This window comes from Rhineura floridana, chromosome 16, assembly GCF_030035675.1.
Source record: "Rhineura floridana isolate rRhiFlo1 chromosome 16, rRhiFlo1.hap2, whole genome shotgun sequence".
NCBI classification, from domain to species: domain Eukaryota; kingdom Metazoa; phylum Chordata; class Lepidosauria; order Squamata; family Rhineuridae; genus Rhineura; species Rhineura floridana.
In genome coordinates this window covers 7,019,146-7,037,557 of record NC_084495.1, presented here as the reverse complement: position 1 = coordinate 7,037,557, position 18,412 = coordinate 7,019,146, and the positions used below count along the sequence as shown (strand labels likewise).

Here is an 18,412-nt window from a genome sequence, read left to right as displayed (position 1 = left end):
GACAGGCAGGTATTTTATGAATGCTTATCATTCTTTCAAGTGACAACTTCATGTTTCTGTAAATCTAACACATATGTGAGGAGGTGCCTGTCATTGGCTCATGCCTCTGTCAGCATTTGCAGGAACTAAGGTCAGGCTAGAGGGCACGCCTCCTCTCTCAGCATACAGTACAGTGGTAAAACAAAGGCACTGAGAGGGAGGTGGGGGCTTTAAGGGGAGGGAGAACAGTTGGCGGGAAATCCCCACCATGCTTGATGTTTCCAACAAGACCACAGTCAGGCACTGACAGGCAAGGACAAGGGTGGCACCCTCTGCCTCAATGCCGCCGATGACCCAACTGCTGTCAGGCTCAGAAGAAGGGTTGCAACCTCAATTTCTGAGGAGCCAAAGGGAAGATTGCCTGGGGGAGGAAAGAAACAGGAGTAACGCCCAAGTTAATTGTGTAGCGGGAGGGACCGGAGCATAGGAAGGTAGGAGAGGCCCATAGGAAGGTCCGGGAATTTATTTATTTATTTATTAAATATATAGAATCATAGAATCATAGAATAGTAGAGTTGGAAGGGGCCTCTAAGGCCATCAAGTCCAACCCCCTGCACAGTGCAGGAATCCAAATCAAAGCATTTGCATACATCCCACCCTTCCTCCCAGAAGGAGCCCAGGGCGGCAAGCAAAATACTAAAAACATTCTAAAAAGTCTTAAAAACAGACTTTAAAACATATTAACACATCTTTAAAAGCACCTTTAAAAAAAAGGTTTAAAAACATATTAAAAAGCAATTCCAGCACAGAGGCAGACTGGGATAAGGTCTCTACTTAAAAAGTTTGTTGAAAGAGGAAAGTCTTCAATGGGAACCAAAAATGGCGCCTGTCTAATATTTAAGGGGAGGGAATTCCACAGGGTAGGTGTTACCACACTAAAGATCCGTTTCCTATGTTGTGCGGAACGGACCTCATGATGAGATGGTATCTGCAGGAGGCCCTCACCTGCAGAGTGCAGTGATCGACTGGATATATAAGGAGTAAGATGGTCTTTCAGGTATCCTGGTCCCAAGCTGTATAGGGCTTTGTACACCAAGACTAGAACCTTGAACTTGGTCCGGTAGCAAATGGGCAGCTAGTGCAATTCTTTCAGCAGCGGGTGACATGTTGGCGATACCCTGCCCCAGTGAGCAGCTGAGCTGCAGCATTTTGCACCAGCAAAATGAACTGGGCTCCTAAGAACAAAGGGCTCACCAGGTCTACTCTGAAGCAAGAGTGGCCTGGTATTCTGAAGGGGGGTGAGTTAGAGGGGAGACAATCCCTCTGTGAAGCATAACATACATTTCACTGGAATTCATTTTCTTACATTAAATGTTTAAGAAGATGTCCATTAATTAGGCTTTAAAAAAAAAGGAAACAGGTATGACTTTTTGACAAATCACAACTTGGGTAAATATTTAAACCGCTTTGCTCCATAAAGTCATCCCGGCTCCTCAAAAGCTAGATATGAAGAGGTGACAAATCTAGGTATATAGCACACATACTCCTTCTATGTAACTTGAAGAGTTAAACACACTATTTACTAATAGGCACAGCTACTTAAAACACACACACAAAAACCCTCTCATGGTTTGAAACATAATTGTGAATTGCAAGAATGTGGCCACTGAGGGCAATATGATATATTTAGAAATAAAGTCCAGCTTTGATTGCTCAGTTTCAAATGCAGCCGGTGCATATGGCAAAAACAGAATATCTTTATCTCCGAGCTTTCCTGAATACCTATTACTATATAATCTTGAATATTTGTAATTTCATATGTACTTGTTTAAAATGCCCTTCTAGGTTAAAATACACATCACACAAGTGGGGGTGCTTTGCTGCTAACCTGAAATGTGATTTGGAGGGGAAACGTTTCACACACAAAGTGGATTCCCTCATTAACAGCATAGCTTCTCTCCTGTGCGATTCAGAGATATTTAAAACAAGTAGGTTAATGAAGCAACAATATGCTAACTGTGGAGTGCTGATTAACACAAACGTCAGGAGCGTGGTAAGATGACAACAGCTATGCAGCACTCATGTTAAGGTACGGAAATTGTGCATGCAATTTTTTAAAAAACAAAACAAAAAAATGATTTGGAATAGGGTATAATCATCCAAAGACCCAACGCCCATCCAAACTTATGAGGTTACATTTTCAACAGCCTGGGGTGGTCAAACCAGAATATGAATTACTTCTGGAGCAACCGTTCAGTATTATATCACTTGCATAAATACTGAAGTTTCATTTGATAACCAGAATGTCTCCAATGGCCATCATGATTTATGATCAGTTGCCACGGATCATTACCTTGTATCGCATCAGGCAATCAGTCTAGCAGCAAAAGCCCCGTTGGCAGATAAGATGCTTTTCCATGTCAGCTGCTATCAGTTGGCTTACACCACTGCTACGCCCATACTACCCTGAACATGCCTGATCTCATCTGATCTTGGAAGCTAAGCAGGGTCAGGCCTTGTTAGTACTTGGATGGGAGACTGCCTGGGAATACCGGGAAAGCAATGGTAACCCACCTCTGAATACCTCTTACCATGAAAATCCTATGAATATATCCAAAAGATTCATAGGGTCGCCATAAGTCATAATCAACTTGAAGGCAGATAACAACAACAGCAATACCACTGCTACTCAGTTACACATGCACTCTCAAAGACTACTTACGTGTTAGACAGGAACCAAAGAAATAAGCAGATAGTTTTCACAGCCCCCACAACCATTTTAATAAATTCCCCAAAACCTCCATTTTGGCTGAATGATGTAAACTATTCACTGATCGCAAAAACTTCCAGTGAGCACTGTCTCTCCTCCATTAACAAAGGCCATGGGAGCAGTTTCCAGAATTTGCATCCACCCTGTTCCATTGCTAATGCAAGAAAACTTCACAGCACACCTTCTGCTGACTGACTTCCTGGGGTCCTAAAGAGAGAAAGTATCAAGTGAGGAAGGACTGCATAAACAACTGGGAGTTGCATCAGCACCCATGAAGATTAAGGACTTCCACTCACTCAAAAGGGTGCACGTGAATTCCTTCTTGCACCCAACACATCTTTTCAGTCACCACCCACAGTGGGGAAAAGGAAGTCGGCTTAGCACTATCCACACCCTTCCCTCTTTTGCTTTAGGAAAAAGCTCACCCGCGCATAGCCAAGCCTGTAGTGGGAATCCCCAGCAAGAACTAGTGGTCCACGTTTGGGTCCAATTTTCTACCCGTGGCCTCCCCTCCTCTGTTTTCATTTTTTTGCACTGCATCTTTAAGGTTCGAAAGGGAACCCGAGATGGGTCATTGTCCATGTACCCCTTTCATGGCCTTCACCTAGGAAAGTCCCGTGCTATATGGGGCTGAAGGGAACCTACAAGGGCTCAATCCCACATCCCAGCCTGTTTCCTGCAAGGTTGTCAATAACACCTTGTTATCTAAGAGCCAAGGTGCCTTAGTCTTTTAAGGAGTCACATGGGGGGAAATGACCCTAAGCAACTCCGGTGTCCTAGCGCAAAGGTCAGCCTCCAGGTTCACAGCAGACTCCCCTTCAACCTCTTTTGCCCTCTGGTGGGTATTATTCACACCAATGACAGCTGGTGTACATTGGGACTGCAGGGTGGGCAGGGACTGGGCGGCAAGGGGACCCACACTAAGTGGAGCTTGAGCCAATGACAGAGGCAGAGCCCCAGCCCCCTCCTCCCTGTGAGTTCTGCAAGAGCAACACTGAAGACTAAGGCGGAGGAAGGTGACAGCCAAGGCTACCCCCAGGCAGGTGGGGGCCGGTTGAGGGCCGACTGAGGCTGGTGGGACAGTGCCCTGCTTGTCCTACTGGGCCAGCCTCCCCTGAGTCACACACTCATCTCCTTTCTTTCTCCATTGTAATTATCTTGCAAACCAAGTTTGCACATCAGACAAAGAGGAAAATAGGGGAGGGAGAGGGAGAGGGAGAGGGAGAGGGAGGGAGAGGGAGAGGGAGAGGGAGGGAGGGAGAGAGAGAGAGAGAGAGAGAGAGTCCACCCCCTGCCAGCATTCAGCCCCTTACAGATGATACCCCCCATGAGAATGCAGTCCTGAACAAACAAACAAAAAATATTCCCCACCCCTGTTTCAGACACAGACAGAATGTTTCCACCCCCAGGACTGATGGCAAAAGCCTTCTCAAGCTTTAACTGCAAGCTCGCACCAAAACGAAGAATTTCTGCATCAGCAGTTTGGAAATCTGGAAAGAAAGGTGCCTCTAAGGACAGAAAGCTCTGGCAATTGCAGTTCTCTCCCTTCTGAAATTCAGTTCTCCACATTTCTGCAGCAAATTTCAAAAATAAATAAATAATCCCCATGGAAATCCTCAAGCATTTTAGTGTGAATTTCTCTGAACAAACACATTTTTGTAGGCCGTTATGACTAATGCACTTTTTTGCAAGCCATTTCTTGTCATATCATACATTTTGACATGTCATTTTCACTTCTATATTCATTTTCATGCATACTTTCCCCTAACATATGCATATTTGTAAACACTGTTTGTTTGGCAAACTGCACTACAAAATTCAAGTAAGAGCAAATTTCGAAGGATGGCTGTGAAACTGATAAGAGTTGGGTTGAAATACAAACTGAATCAAACTTCTCGCCCATCCCTAGGTACCACTAATTATTTTTTTAAAGATGAGGAAAATGGAGGGGAGGGGCAAGGAAGCAACACAGAATCATTTGCAACAAACCCCAGCCTTATTTTTACTTTATTTTTAAAAGCTCCAAATGAACCAGCTTTGTTTGACAAACTGCAACACTGGGGGGCACATGGGGACAACACTGTAGCAATGCCATGGAGCCCTGCAATTCAAAGAGGATTTCTCAAAAAGGACCCCATAAAAAGAAACTTGCAGCTGTAGCGAGAAAGAGCAAACTCTGATCATAATGACACAGCGTCAGTTGCTTCCTCATGGCCGCTGCCTTAAATCTAACGAAATATGCTCCTGAGGGTATCTGACATCAAGGTCTGTTCCCAGCATCCACTTTCAAGGCAGTTTCTCACATCTCACTGGCTACATACACAGGCGTGCAGTGTTCCTTCTACCTCAGAGTTCACAAGCCTAAAACCAAGTTAGAGAAGAAAACGAGTGTTCTGCAGACAAGGCACACCATAGCTGAATATATTCAGCCAAGAGTCAGAGTGGTCGCATATGGATACTGTGAACCGGGAGCATGCAATGATAGCAAGGCCAAAGGTCACAGCCTTGCAATGCGTACCAATTAAGAAACTAGGAGGCACGGAACGGATTGCCTGACAGCGTCTGCAATTATTATCCATTTATTAGAATAGAAATTAGGCTCAAAATTTCCCCTAAGCCTTAAGCAAATTCTCTCATGTTTGGGGGAAAATAACATGCGATAACCTACCAATGAAGGGTTATGTTCCATGCCCACAGTCAAGAATTGCAATCAAGAAATCACCCGCAACTCCACTGTTCAGCTCCTGGGGTCCCCTGAAGGAAATGCACATTTCACAAACAACTTACAGCTGAACAGTGAAATGGAAATGAAAATAAGGGTGCATCCCCAAGCATTCTTTCCTATAAGCATATCAAAAGCAATAGGTCTTAATTTAGCCTGGGTGTAGTGACGTGAAATAGTAACGGTTATTTCTTTTTCAGAAATCTAGCATGTGGGAAAAGGTTCACACACACACCAAAATGCACTTTGTCCCTTTCGTGCTGACCCCCCACAATTTTTTTCCTGGTGCCATGGAAACCAAGTGAAAAACAGATGGTAGATGACCACTTGCAATATGCTTGGGGTATCATTTCATAATCCCTGAACAGAATGCTGAAACATAGGCCACACCTTCACAATCCATCTGGTTTATCCTACTCGATGCAGTACACCATGTAGAGAAGCACGGAGCAAGTCACTGTCCTCTCCCCAGCAGAAACCCCACACATTTGAAAGCATGATTCCTATGAGTAAAATGCTTGAAAAGGAGCTCTCACACTGGTTTGTCCCGCTATCCGCAGATTGTTTGATGCTTTCAGCGATCCTGATTTGCAGGGGGTTGAGAATCTTGGTTTAATAGGCGTCATAACCCATGCTACAGACCAGGCATGGGCATCTTTCTCAGACAGTGGGCACATTTGGAATTTTGAGAAAGTGCTTGTGGGCACCAGTCACAAAATGGCTGCTGTTGGGGTGTGGCATACCACAAAATGGCTGCCACATCTAAAAGAGGAGAGAGACAGAGCCACTAAATGGTGCAGGCATGCCCCGCCCCCCATCCCCCAGACATTCCCATCCATGGGAAAAGGGCACCTATATTAGCCACCCTCTTTGCACCTTTGTTCAAGATGGAAACAACTAAGATGGCAGCAGTGGCTTCAGTACCTTAGGGAAGCTGCAGCTGCCATCTTCATTAAGGGCAATGCTAAAAAGCCGGCTGACAAGTAAGTGGGGGGCGCGGATCGCGGAAGGGGAGCGGAGGGCCCCTCAGGGGCTCCTGTAGCTCTGTGGCCCTCGGGCCTGTGCCCAACCTAGCCGCCCTTTAGAACCGGCCCTGCTGCCACTGCCACCTCCTTCTTCCCTAACCCAAACTTAGCTCAGGGCCGGAGGAAGCAAGCGGCAGTGGCAGAGGTGGCAGCAAGTGCCCAAGAGCGCACTTCTGTGCCGGGGATACAGCAGGTAGTCCCCAGTGCCATTGCTGCTACGGAAACATGCCCTGCCAGACCCTCTACAGTGAGCACCACTATAACAAGCAACTGGGCCTTCAAGGCAGAGGAAGTCGAGGGCAGCAGAGGTGAGAGGCGCTTGCAGGACTGTGGCATGCCGAGCCCAGTTCACTCTGCTTCCCGTAGGCTGCAAAACAGGACTCCCCTCATTTTGAGCCTGTTTGCAGGCACTTGAAGAAGGGTGCTTGTTTTTTGAGCGCTCCTATTCAACCGCTCATGCCACTCCTATTTGTTTTGCCTGCATAATAACTATCCAGACAATCAGCACATATTCTGGGGGATGCTATAAGAGGTTAGCAGGCTTTAGTCAGACTTTTGTTTGTGCAAGGGGAATGATTAAACAGACACACCCCTACAGCTACTGAGGATAAGCTTGAAAGGCAACGCTGTCTTCCTTCAGCATTTCAGAGATCGGTCTACACTACAGGAACCAAATCCTTGGGTCAGCCCTAAACTGTCATTTCTTCTTCTAGTGCTTTGAGGAGTAAAAATAGTCTGCAGCGATCGTTCTCCAACTGCCAGACGGCTTTCCTGTGGAAGTACAAGCAGTTGCCAGGGGAACCACCAGGTCCCCTCAGGTCACGTTATCACAACCAGCACTAAGCAGGCAGCCACGTACTTCGCAAACAGAAATCATAGATGTTACGGTTCCCGGAGGAATCTTGGGATGAGCTGGAGCTGGGCGCCAGAGTCTGGAGCCTCAGCAAGTGCCCCTTGGAATGCCACACAAAGTGGATCCAGCTTGCAACACTTTTAAGTAATAATCTGAGGACTGGTTGATACAAATCAATTGAATCAAGTCGCAAGGCTTATCCTGGAATATACGTACCGTGCAGATGAGGAGTTGCATGTCTGAATGCCGCCCTATGGGGAAACAACGGCTCCTTTCACGCAGACAGCAAGCGCCGCAGGGAAAAGATTCTTCTCTCTGGGGATTCTCTTTTCTGTGTGTCATTTTTATGCACGCATATAGACAGAGGTGGTATACTCCAAGAAAAGCTTTAGTGCTTGCTTTCTATAAACTTTGCTGATTGCATGAATTGATCCTCAACTTAGGGATGAAGAGATGCAAGTCGGGTATTTCCTGAAAGCAAACATTTGATCCCAGGCCCCAGATCTTTCCAGCAGTGATTCTGAGTCAGAGGAGGCCCATGTGAGTGTGGGGCAGTGGCACTCTACCTCAGAGCTCCTACAGACCCCAAGGGAACCTGAGGTCCAATCTGCGAAGCAACACTCTGGAAACCACCCTGAAGAATGGGGTTTCACTCCTGGCTGTTCCCCCAAAAGTTCAGAACTCCTCCAATGAGGAACCTGCAGCTCCAGCTCTGTCACATCTCCAGCTGGTCAAAAACCCTTTATTCCTCCTGGCAGAGGAGGAGAGAGCGATTCCTCTGGAGACCAACCAATCCAGAATGTTGCAGTGATGCAGGACTGTAAGCAGCCTAGAAAGCTAGCAGACAGGGAGCAGGAGAGACCCAGGTCCCTGGGCCCAAGTCCTCAGGAGAATGTAGCCACAGTCTTTCCTTTTTTTACAAAAAAGCAAGAGACTTTTTTTCCCCCCAGAGACAAAACAGGGGAAACTGCCTTTTACCAAGTCAGACCATTGGTCCATCTAGATCAGTGCTGCTTACACTGTAAGTGGTTCTCCAGGGTTTCAGGCATGGATCTCTCAACCTTGCCTGCAGATGCCAGAGACCTTCTGCATGCAAGGCAGATGCCTGCCACTCAGCTGGGGCCCTTCCCCAAGCTTCTGTGTCTTTGGGTTCCTTCATTCCCAGAAAGGGACTTCCGAGGCAAGGATATACCACCATAGAACTAAATTAGCAGCGACGGTTTGCAAGCTATTTTCGATACTTACACCCCACTTTATAGCTCCAAGCTTTTTCAGAGTGGCTTACAAGACATGTGTACAATGCAATTCCATTCAAGTGCAGAATCAGGAACAGAAGTAACAGGATGTCTGTACGGTGCCAGGTTGATTCAGACAGCATTTCCTTCCTTCTTCCTTGGTCTTTCCTGATGCAGGCAGGCACCAAGTCCAATGAGGCAAAGGAGTGGGCCTGAGCAACTGGAAACTCACACAGGCTGCATATACACCATACATGACTGATACTGAATCCACACCATGCATTTAAAGCACATGACATCCCCCAAAGAATCCTGGAAACCGTAGTTCGTTAGGGAGGCTGGGTGCTGTAGTTCTGTGAGGGTTCAGTTAAACTAGGTTTCCATGGATTCTTTAGGGAAGCCATGTGCTTTAAATGCATGGTGTGGATTCAGTATCAGTTCATAAGAGAGGCCAGCTATAGAGATTCATGACAACTTTTGCAGAAGTGCTAAGGGGTAACAGTTTTAATTTTGTCCTAATATTGTTTAAATTTTTAACAATGACAAATGCATTGTTGGTGGGCGTTCAACTGTTTTTTTATTTTATTTTCCCTTCACAGGACGGAATCAAACATTTGGGCGTGAATGTATGTGTGTGTGTGTAGGTTGTTCTTATTTTGGAATCTGAAGGTCTGTGAGCCATTAAATGAACTTCAGCGAACAAAATCTCTCACTTGGAGACTGGATTCCCTGGTTGTTTTGATGTCACTTCCCCCTCCCCCCAATGGTAAGCATTTATACCTACTCATAGAGAAAAAAATGGAGAAAACCAGGGGTGGTATTCAACCAAGTCCAACTCAGAGTACACCCATTAAAACTAACAAACCTAAGTTAGTTATCTCTATTAACTTCAGTGGGTCTACTCTGAATAATACTAGCATTGAATACCATCCCAGGACTTTATTGCAGCTGCAACTGGGCAGGAATGTGTGCCTTCCATCCAGTTCCCACCATCACCAAAAAAAAGACAGAAGTGTAGTTTTTTGCTCTAACGGGTCTTATTTCATGTGAAAATGTAGATGAGAATGTTTACATATTTAAAAATGTGCAATAAATGCAAATGCAAGTGCAGTCGCTAGTTATCCCCGTGAAGCTGCATGCCAGGCAGTGGCTGGAAGATGGCAGCTTATTCAACAGCCCTCCAAAGCAGGCCAGTTTATTATGGCCACGTTACAAGTGGGGAGGTAGGGGTCACGCTGAAATAGATTGGCTTATGACAACCCTGTAGTCCAGTGTCTGTTACTTACTTTTTAGAAACACGTAACACACCCAGCAATTGTACAATTAAGGCTGTTTAACTGCGCTTTAAAATGCTGTACTATACATTATACCACTTTCTTCCCACACTAGGGATGCTCAAAGATTTCGTTTCATCTGCATTTTTAAACAAACCCGATCTGCACTTCCAGGACTCGTATGCAGATTAGAACGCAGATCTCCTTCTGTTTTCACACCTGCCAATTTTGCAATACAGTTCTCAGCTCATCAGAATATACCAAAGAGGTGTATATTTTAGAATGAAATGTGTGCAAAAATGTGGATTTCTGTGCAATTTTTAAAACATTGCAGGTTAGCGCAGAAATAGGACAGAACTAACTTAGAAATGAATGGAAGACACAACACAGGCCAGAAATAGACTACATCGATCATCCCCTCGTGATGATTTTTAAATTACAGCTGCCTCCCCCCAACCCCAAGCTTTGTGATGGTCCTCTCAGTTGCTGGGATTCCTTAGAAGGCTACAGGTAAAGTCATAATCTGGTTAGTTAGGAGTCAGAGGTAGGAATCGTAGATTTACCTTCCCCATCCCATAATTAGAACACTGTGGAAGGGTTCAAAAAGAGTTAAAGAGTGCAATCCAAACATACCTTTTTAAGAGCAGTCATGATTTTTTTCCATCCAGAGTTGTAATTTGCAATACAGAGGTACATTCCACAGTGTCTGCATCAGCCATCGGTATTGCCTATCCCCATTGGAGGTGGAAGGATCTGTCTATTTCAGGTCTCTCTGCTTCTCATTTCTGAAATTCAGTTCATGTTTCTGCAGTAATTTGTTTTTTTTTCCTGATGAAAATTCTCCAGCAATTTAGCGCAAATCTTTCCTAATAAACACATTTTGTACATAGTTTTGACTCATGTACACATTTTGCAAGCAATTTCTCTTAATATAATACATTTTGTATGTTATTTTCACTAATCTATTGATTTTTAATGCACACTTTCCCCTAATATATTCATCTTTGTAAACATTGTAAACTCCATCGCACAATTCAGATAAGTGTAAATTTTGAAGGATGGCTGTATTTCAGTTCTCATATGGTTCGGAAAGAGCAAATTTGATAGATTTGGCTTCAAATGAGAACTTAATTGAATGTCTGCTCCATCCCTAGTATCCACATGTACCATGGGAGCTGTTCACCTTTTATATGCATGCCCATCCTTCCCCTCCTCCCATCCCAGTCAAAAGTAAAAAATGAGACACACAACATGAAAACCTGCCCCAAGGAATTTGAGTCAGAGGGCAAAACATTATGTCTTGCTAAACCCTTAGAGTTCTGTAAAAACACAGTTATAGCGTTTGTGCCTTGTTTTTAGCATCCTAAAAAAGGTCCTGATTACAGAATGAGATTTTTTTTAAAATAGCTCAACTAGGGTTGCAAATTTAACCTTTAACTTCTCTACCTCTCTCCATCTGCAAAACAGTGATAATAGCAGCATCCATACTCAAAGGGTTTTGTAGGGAGGCTAAATTCATTCACATTGCCAGAACAATTTAAAATTCACAGTGAACGCTGCTATGCAAGTGCTAAAGACTATTAGTTCTCTTCTTCCACTCAAAAATCTGTAATACCTGCAAGCTTGGAGCGTGTCTGATATTTCTCTCACTGTGTCTTAACAGCTATTGATTTTCATGGCTCGGTGTGTGTGGGGGGGAATGCAGGGTGAGCTCATACACAGAACCATTTTCAGACAAAGCTGAAAATTATGAAAAGTCCACAGCTGAGGGTTTTGTTTGTTTACTTGCTTGCTCACCTGTAAAGAACTTGACTTGCTCGGGATTTATAACAGATAACGAGGGGCACAACACAGAAAGAAAAGTGTGTCAGAACATTTAGGGAACGGCAATAAGTCTGACACCATCTTTTCAGTATTTTATGTCACGATTTGCATTGAAGAAAGGATGAGACTTAACAGATGTATGAATAATTTGGACTCTACAGAGTCCCTTCCAAACATCGTTTTCTCGATTGTCATCATTATTGTTATTGATGCAATCATCATTATTGCTGCATTAACAACCTGCCCGAGGAAGTGTTCTATGAAGCTTGAAAGCTGACACGTGTGTATTCTGGTTGGTTCTAATAAAGACTTGTGTGTGTGCTTGTGTGGCCCTCCTAGCATTTTCCCCACTCCTAAAAAGGCCCACAGGAAAAACAGTTTTTGACCTAAGCTTGTATTTTTTTAAAACAGATACTACAATTTATATCTGCTGTAACAAATGGGGTAGAAAGGTTTTCTGACTAAAAGTAGTGCAACAAGAAGTTGCATTTTATGGTTCGCTGATGGGAGTCAGACCCTGTCAGCATATAATACCTCTGCTCAGAGATCTGCACTGGTTGCCAATTTGTTACTGGGCCAAGTTCAAGTTATTAGTACTGATATATAAAGCCCCTTGTGGGATGAGTGGGATGTGCCCCAGCGCTATTCTGACCATAGTATCTATACACTAAGACATGGGATGGGTTAGGGTATCTCCCTCTCAAGGGGAGGAAATTTTATTTGAACGGTACCTTTGCTCTTCCACTCTGTGTTGTCAAACTGTGTTTTATTGTAATATGATCTGTTTTTTTAATACGTATTTTGTATCTTCTGTTTATATCTGTTTAAGTGCGGTAGCCTATGGCTCTGAACAATAAAGACTTCATTCATTCATTCATTCATTCATTCATATAAAGCCCTTAACAGGTTGGGACCAGTTTACTTGTGGGACCGCCTTATGCCGTAAGTTCCCACTCGAGCACTTCACTCTGTGGAACAGGCACTGTTGCAGGTGCCTCATCCCTCACTGATAAGAAATTGTTCTTTTAGTGTTGCAGCACCTACTCTTTGGAACTCCCTGCCTGCTGACATCAGGCAGGCACCTTTGCTGTATTCCTTTTGGCACATGCTTAAAACGTTTTTGTTTAGGCAAGCCTATCCAGACACATAGATGTTGATCTGATTTTTTTTAGCTATTAGCTGTTTTAACTGCTTTGTTTTAAAAGCAGTTTAATTGCTTACATTTTAATTACTTATTTTTAACTGTTTTATTGATAATTTTAATGTTTTTTGTAAACCACTTAGAGGTCTTCACATTCAAGCTGTTTATAATTTTTGTTAAATAAATAAATAGTTTCAGTCCTTCTTATATAGCCTAACATAACTGATGGTCAAGAATGAATGAATGGTCTTTATTGTTTATAGCCAAAGGCCATCACAATATGATGGTCAAGAATTACAAGACTTGGCAGACAAGTTATCAAATAAAACCTGCATATTTTATGTCATGCGCATCAGAAACATATGACCAAGCATCACAGATTAGGCTTCCCTATAATGTGACTTCACAGTACTCCGGAACAGCAACCACAGTGGAGGGTTTTCCCCCGCATCAGTCCACCACTGGTCATAATCCACATCTCAGGGACCTTGCGGTGCAGGGGAGAGGACTCTGATAAGGATGAGGTTTAGGCTACTTCCCTGGGGGAACTACCAGTACTTGTTTCAGAATCCTCCCAACTGAAGGACACAGCCCTGAAGTCATCCTTTGATTCAGGGGATGAGTCATCTGCAGTATCTCCATTTCTCCAGCCTTGCAGAAAGTCTACAAAATAAGGCAAGGCCCCTTTAACCAAGTCGCCAGCTTCTCCAGGGAAGTGAAACCTTAATACACTCCAGGTCCAATCAACCTGCAGAAGGCTTGGGTTGGTTCTAGCTTCCTGCAGAGACAACATCTCAGGTAGCAACCTTAGCAAAGGGCCCTTGGAACTATCCAAGGTCCTGAATGGTCCCTGATTGATTGGGCAACTACCCTGCTTCCTCTGCAAGCCTCATGCCCCCACAGAATAGGGCACCACCCAGTTAGGAGAGAAGGAAATGGAGGGGTGGGAAAGACACAAGGTTTTGGGTCTGGAAATGCAAGCTCCAAATTTTGCGAGGCCCTTCATCAAGATGTTCTGAGTGGGCCCCTTCCTCTACGCCCCCATCACCACCTTGCATTGAGTTGTCCTCTCCTTCTGGGCCACTCTGCTCCACTGCCCAGAAGGAGATGAGAAGGCAAGTGGAATCTTCTATGATGCTCCCTTGCTCTTATTGCTCTTCTTGTGCTTGGGGAGGACAAGTGAGCATGCAGAGACACGGAGGAAGACAAGGAGCACTGCCACACAGCTGGCAGAGGCCCCTTTCCTGGTTTGTGGAGCTCAACATGAGGCCAGCCATGCTACCCCTTGATGCCATCCCTGCTCATGAGGTTTCTGTTTTTGCACACATGCCCCAGAGGCATGGAATAAGTCCACACGAGAGCAAATGGCTCCATTTCTTTTTAATTTGTATATGAACAACACTGTTACAGAAATGACATCTCTCACTTTCCCCCCTCCCCCCTTTCATTGTAGGAACCAAAATCCTAGCATTGATAGCTTTAAAGAAGTTAGGCTGTCTAAATTTCTATTCCTTCGTAGGAAGGAACAGCTAGCCTAAGGTTAGGGTCTCTTGTAAAGGAATATAAATGGCCACTTAATGGCCAAGTACTAAAACAAATATATGCCGTTTAGCTACCTGGACTTTATTTTTTATTAAAGGTTTACTTAGACATTTCATCTAGCTGCTACCAAAACATATGCTGCTAAGACTATATTGCCAGGTTCAAAATTCAACTGTAGTAACAAGGAGGACAGTCGGTGGTTCCTGTCTTGGAAAATTTTATCTGCTAACGTCTTAGCCCAGTTATTATTTAGAACTGAGCTTTGCAGAGGAATAAAACCAAAATTTTGCATTTTTAAGAAGGATCTTAGGACTCCCACCAGGGATGCCACCTACTCTCAAACTTGGGTTATCATCTATTAGTGTTAGGAGTGAGTTTTCTTTACCTGCAGTTTTGAAGCTGAATAACAAAAATGAATGACACCAGTCTTTCTAAACTTGTTTGGCCTGAACAACTAAGGGTTGAGGATTGGGAACAGAGATGTCAAAATAAACTGGTCAACTATCATCTGTTGAAGGATTTCTGCCCTAAGAGACTAGCTTTTCAATTATATGGTCATTAATGATATGACTTTCTTGCAGTGGCATGCTAAGTTGATAAAAGATTATACCAACACACATTACCTTCCAATACAAATTTTATCTCCATTATGTAGGGTGGGGCCCCCAAAGTGGCATTCATGGGCACCACAGCACCCCCAAGTCCCTAGCAAGGCCTCACGCCCTTTTAGAGTTTTAAGAGAGGTTGCCTGTTTTTTTTAAGCATCACCAGTTTTTCTTTTGTGAAATGGGTTTTTTGTGGTGTTCATGACAGGTACTTCGATTTCCACAAGAGGTCCTAGCCCCAAAAGGTTAAAAACCCTGATACAGGGCCTTCAAGGAAACTGGAGTCGAAGTAATGCCATCCACATATCTTGAAGGGCGCCACACAGATATCCCACAGCATGAGCACAAATGTGTTTTTTGATGTAATCAAATCGAAGATATAATCCATTACTTATTATTTTGCCCAGTATATGCTGAACCAAGGGAATTTTTAAATCACATATTCTCTTATAGTATTACAGTATTTGGATATATACATTATGATAGACTTATTAATTGCATAATAATAATAATAATAATAATAAAGATGATGATGATGACGATGTATATACTGCTTCAACCTGATGTACCTAAGTGGTTTACAATGAAATCAATACATAAAATACAATACACAAATAGGTTAAAATACAAATCACAGATCCCAATTACAACATACACACATGTGTAACACCAGAATATATGTTGGCATCACTTGCCACAGCAGCTAGAAAGCTACTTGCATGGTTTTAAAACAAATTTTGTTAATCATTTAAATTGAATTTATTTTTGTAACAAATATGGTTGGGCATGGATTGCTTTTTAGGAATGCTGTTAATCTCTCTGAATGAACAGAGGAACAGCATGCAAAAAGGGCTCTAAGTAGAATTCATCTTCCATAATGGATCACTTCCAACATCACAGGCTTTCACATAGCAGCAGTGGTAAGAGAACTTTATTGTATATTACCAGAGATATAATCTGTAGCATTAATTCCCCTAAGGGTGAGATATTTGTTCATTCATTTGTGCTTCTTTAAAATATTTACATACCACCATTAAGAAAAGGAAGTTGATGAGAAGGGACAGGGCAGTTTTGGTGGTGGCACCCCATTTACAGAACTCCTTTCCCGAAGACATATAGCTTGCCAAGGCAAGTTGAAAGCAGACTTGTCTATCTGGGTGTTTGGCCCATGGCTAATCTTACATTATTTATTTATTTATATATTTGTGTGCTGCTATTTCATTGAAAAAACATCAAAGCTGTTTACAACGAATAAAAACTGTACAGTAAAGACCATTTTAATGACCCTCCGTGGCACAGAGTGGTAAGCAGCGGTAACGCAGCCGAAGCTCTGCTCATGGCCAGAGTTCGATTCCAACGGAAGGAGGAAGTCGAATCTCCGGTAAAAGGAGTCGAGGTCCACTCAGCCTTCCATCCATCCGTGGTCGCTAAAATGAGTACCCGGCATATGCTGGGGGGTAAAGAAAGGCCAGGGAAGGAACTGGCAATCCCACCCCATATATACGGTCTGCCTAGTAAACGTCGCAAGACGCCACCCTAAGAGTCGGAAACGACTCGCACTATAAGTGCGGGGACACCTTTACCTTTACTTTAAAGACCATTTTAAAAATACAGTAAAAACAAAAAGGTCAACTATGGCAAAAATAGAGTTTCTAAAATACCTGCATAAGCCTGGGGGAACATTTTAGGTATTTATTGCTGCTGTTCTGTTGTATTTTCAGTGTAATTTTTACTATAATGTAATAATGTTCTACTTGTTTAGTCTGTGCTTTAAACCTGAGGAAAGGCAGGGCATGAAAACATCTAGTAAATGAAATAAAGCTTCCAGGGATGCTTACAAACACAAGATAGCATACAAAAATAGGAAGATACAACTTCTTAAAGTAACTTGGCAAAAAGAAGGGTCTTTTTTAAACAAAAAAAAGCGCCAAGAGGGTAACAATGTGGGTACCAAGAAGGCCTCATTGGGGAGGGAATTCTACAAATGGGATGCCATCTCTCTCTCTGGTTACCATCCACCTCATCTCAGATGGCAAATGGAGGAGAGCCTCCTAAGATAATCTCAGTAATTCATGGGACAGACAGAATGCAGCATGCACGCACGCACGCACACGCACAGAGTGCCTCTCTCGCTATGAACCTACCCGTTCACTTCGTTCAGAATCTAAGGCCCTCCTCCGGGTACCAGCTCATCGGGAAGCCCGGAGGGTGGTTACTAGATCTAGGGCCTTTTCTGTGGTGGCCCCTGAGTTGTGCAACAGCCTCCCCGAAGACGTATGCCTGGCGCCTACACTTCTATCTTTCCGGCGCCAGGTAAAGACCTTTTTATGCTCCCAGGCATTTTAATCTTTTAATTTTCTTAATCTTTCTACTTTTAACATGTATCCTTCTTAATTTGTGTTGTATTTTGTTTTTGTTGTGCTTTCTGTTGTTTGTTTGTACATGTTTTTGTGATTTTTTACTATGATATATTGTATTTTATCTTGTTTGTTCACCGCCCTGAGAGCTATTCTGCTAAGGGCGGTATATAAATTGAAATAATAAATAAATAAATAAATATGACATATGTAAAAACAATATAGAATAAGCCAAATAGCATAATACAAGAAATAAAATCCAAGAACACTGGGCAGAACATATTTTAAAATGCCATTAAAAACTCAAGCAGAAAAGAAAAACCTCAAGGAGCAGCATATACAATAAAACCTTAAATTAAAAGCCAGAAAAACAGATGAGGCTTTTCTTAAAAAAAAAAGATCTTTAAAACTTGAACTGCTGGAGCCAGCTGTGTTCTCTTTCATAAGGGAATTCCATAGGGTAGAAGCCATCACTATCACCAATGTCACATCTGATAAATGATGGGCCCAGTCAGGGAGCACTTGAGACCACACATTCCTAAAACTAAGCAGGTGATGGACAGCTTGGAAGAGAGAGACCACTGGGTAGCAGCAGGGTAGAAGTATAATAAACACATTTAACAATGACAACAAAACACCTTCCAGTGATAATTTTACAATTGTTTATTGGGCGCTCTCACTCTCTCCTGGCTCACTTCACAGGAAACATACACATGACCAACAACGGCACAGTGTCAAAGCTATTCATGTACAATTGATAGTAGATGATTGCACACAAAGGACAGAGAATAATTATTTCATGATTTCATGTGTGGAATAATTTGGAGTTGAATTAAATTTTACTGGTGGAACGGCGGCGGCAATGTTAACAGCAAGAGCAGAGAAATACTGCGGTGGGAAAGCAAACAATGGTTTGAGCTGGGATGTCCCCACTCTTACAGCCACCACGGAATCAGCAAAGCCATTCTCCCTCAGCCTCCCTTTGCAGTGACATGCAACCTGGGGATAACAGGAGTGGTCTTTCTAACAGGATTGTTGCAAGGATTTACTGTAATCTATGTGAAACTCTCCTGGAAGCTCCTGAT

The 18,412-nt window shown here is 43.3% G+C and overlaps 1 pseudogene; it reads left to right on the top strand.

The window, feature by feature from the left end:
• Positions 1 to 2,427: 2,427 nt before the first annotated feature.
• LOC133371583 (5S ribosomal RNA) lies at positions 2,428 to 2,548 on the top strand (annotated as a pseudogene).
• Positions 2,549 to 18,412: the final 15,864 nt, after the last annotated feature.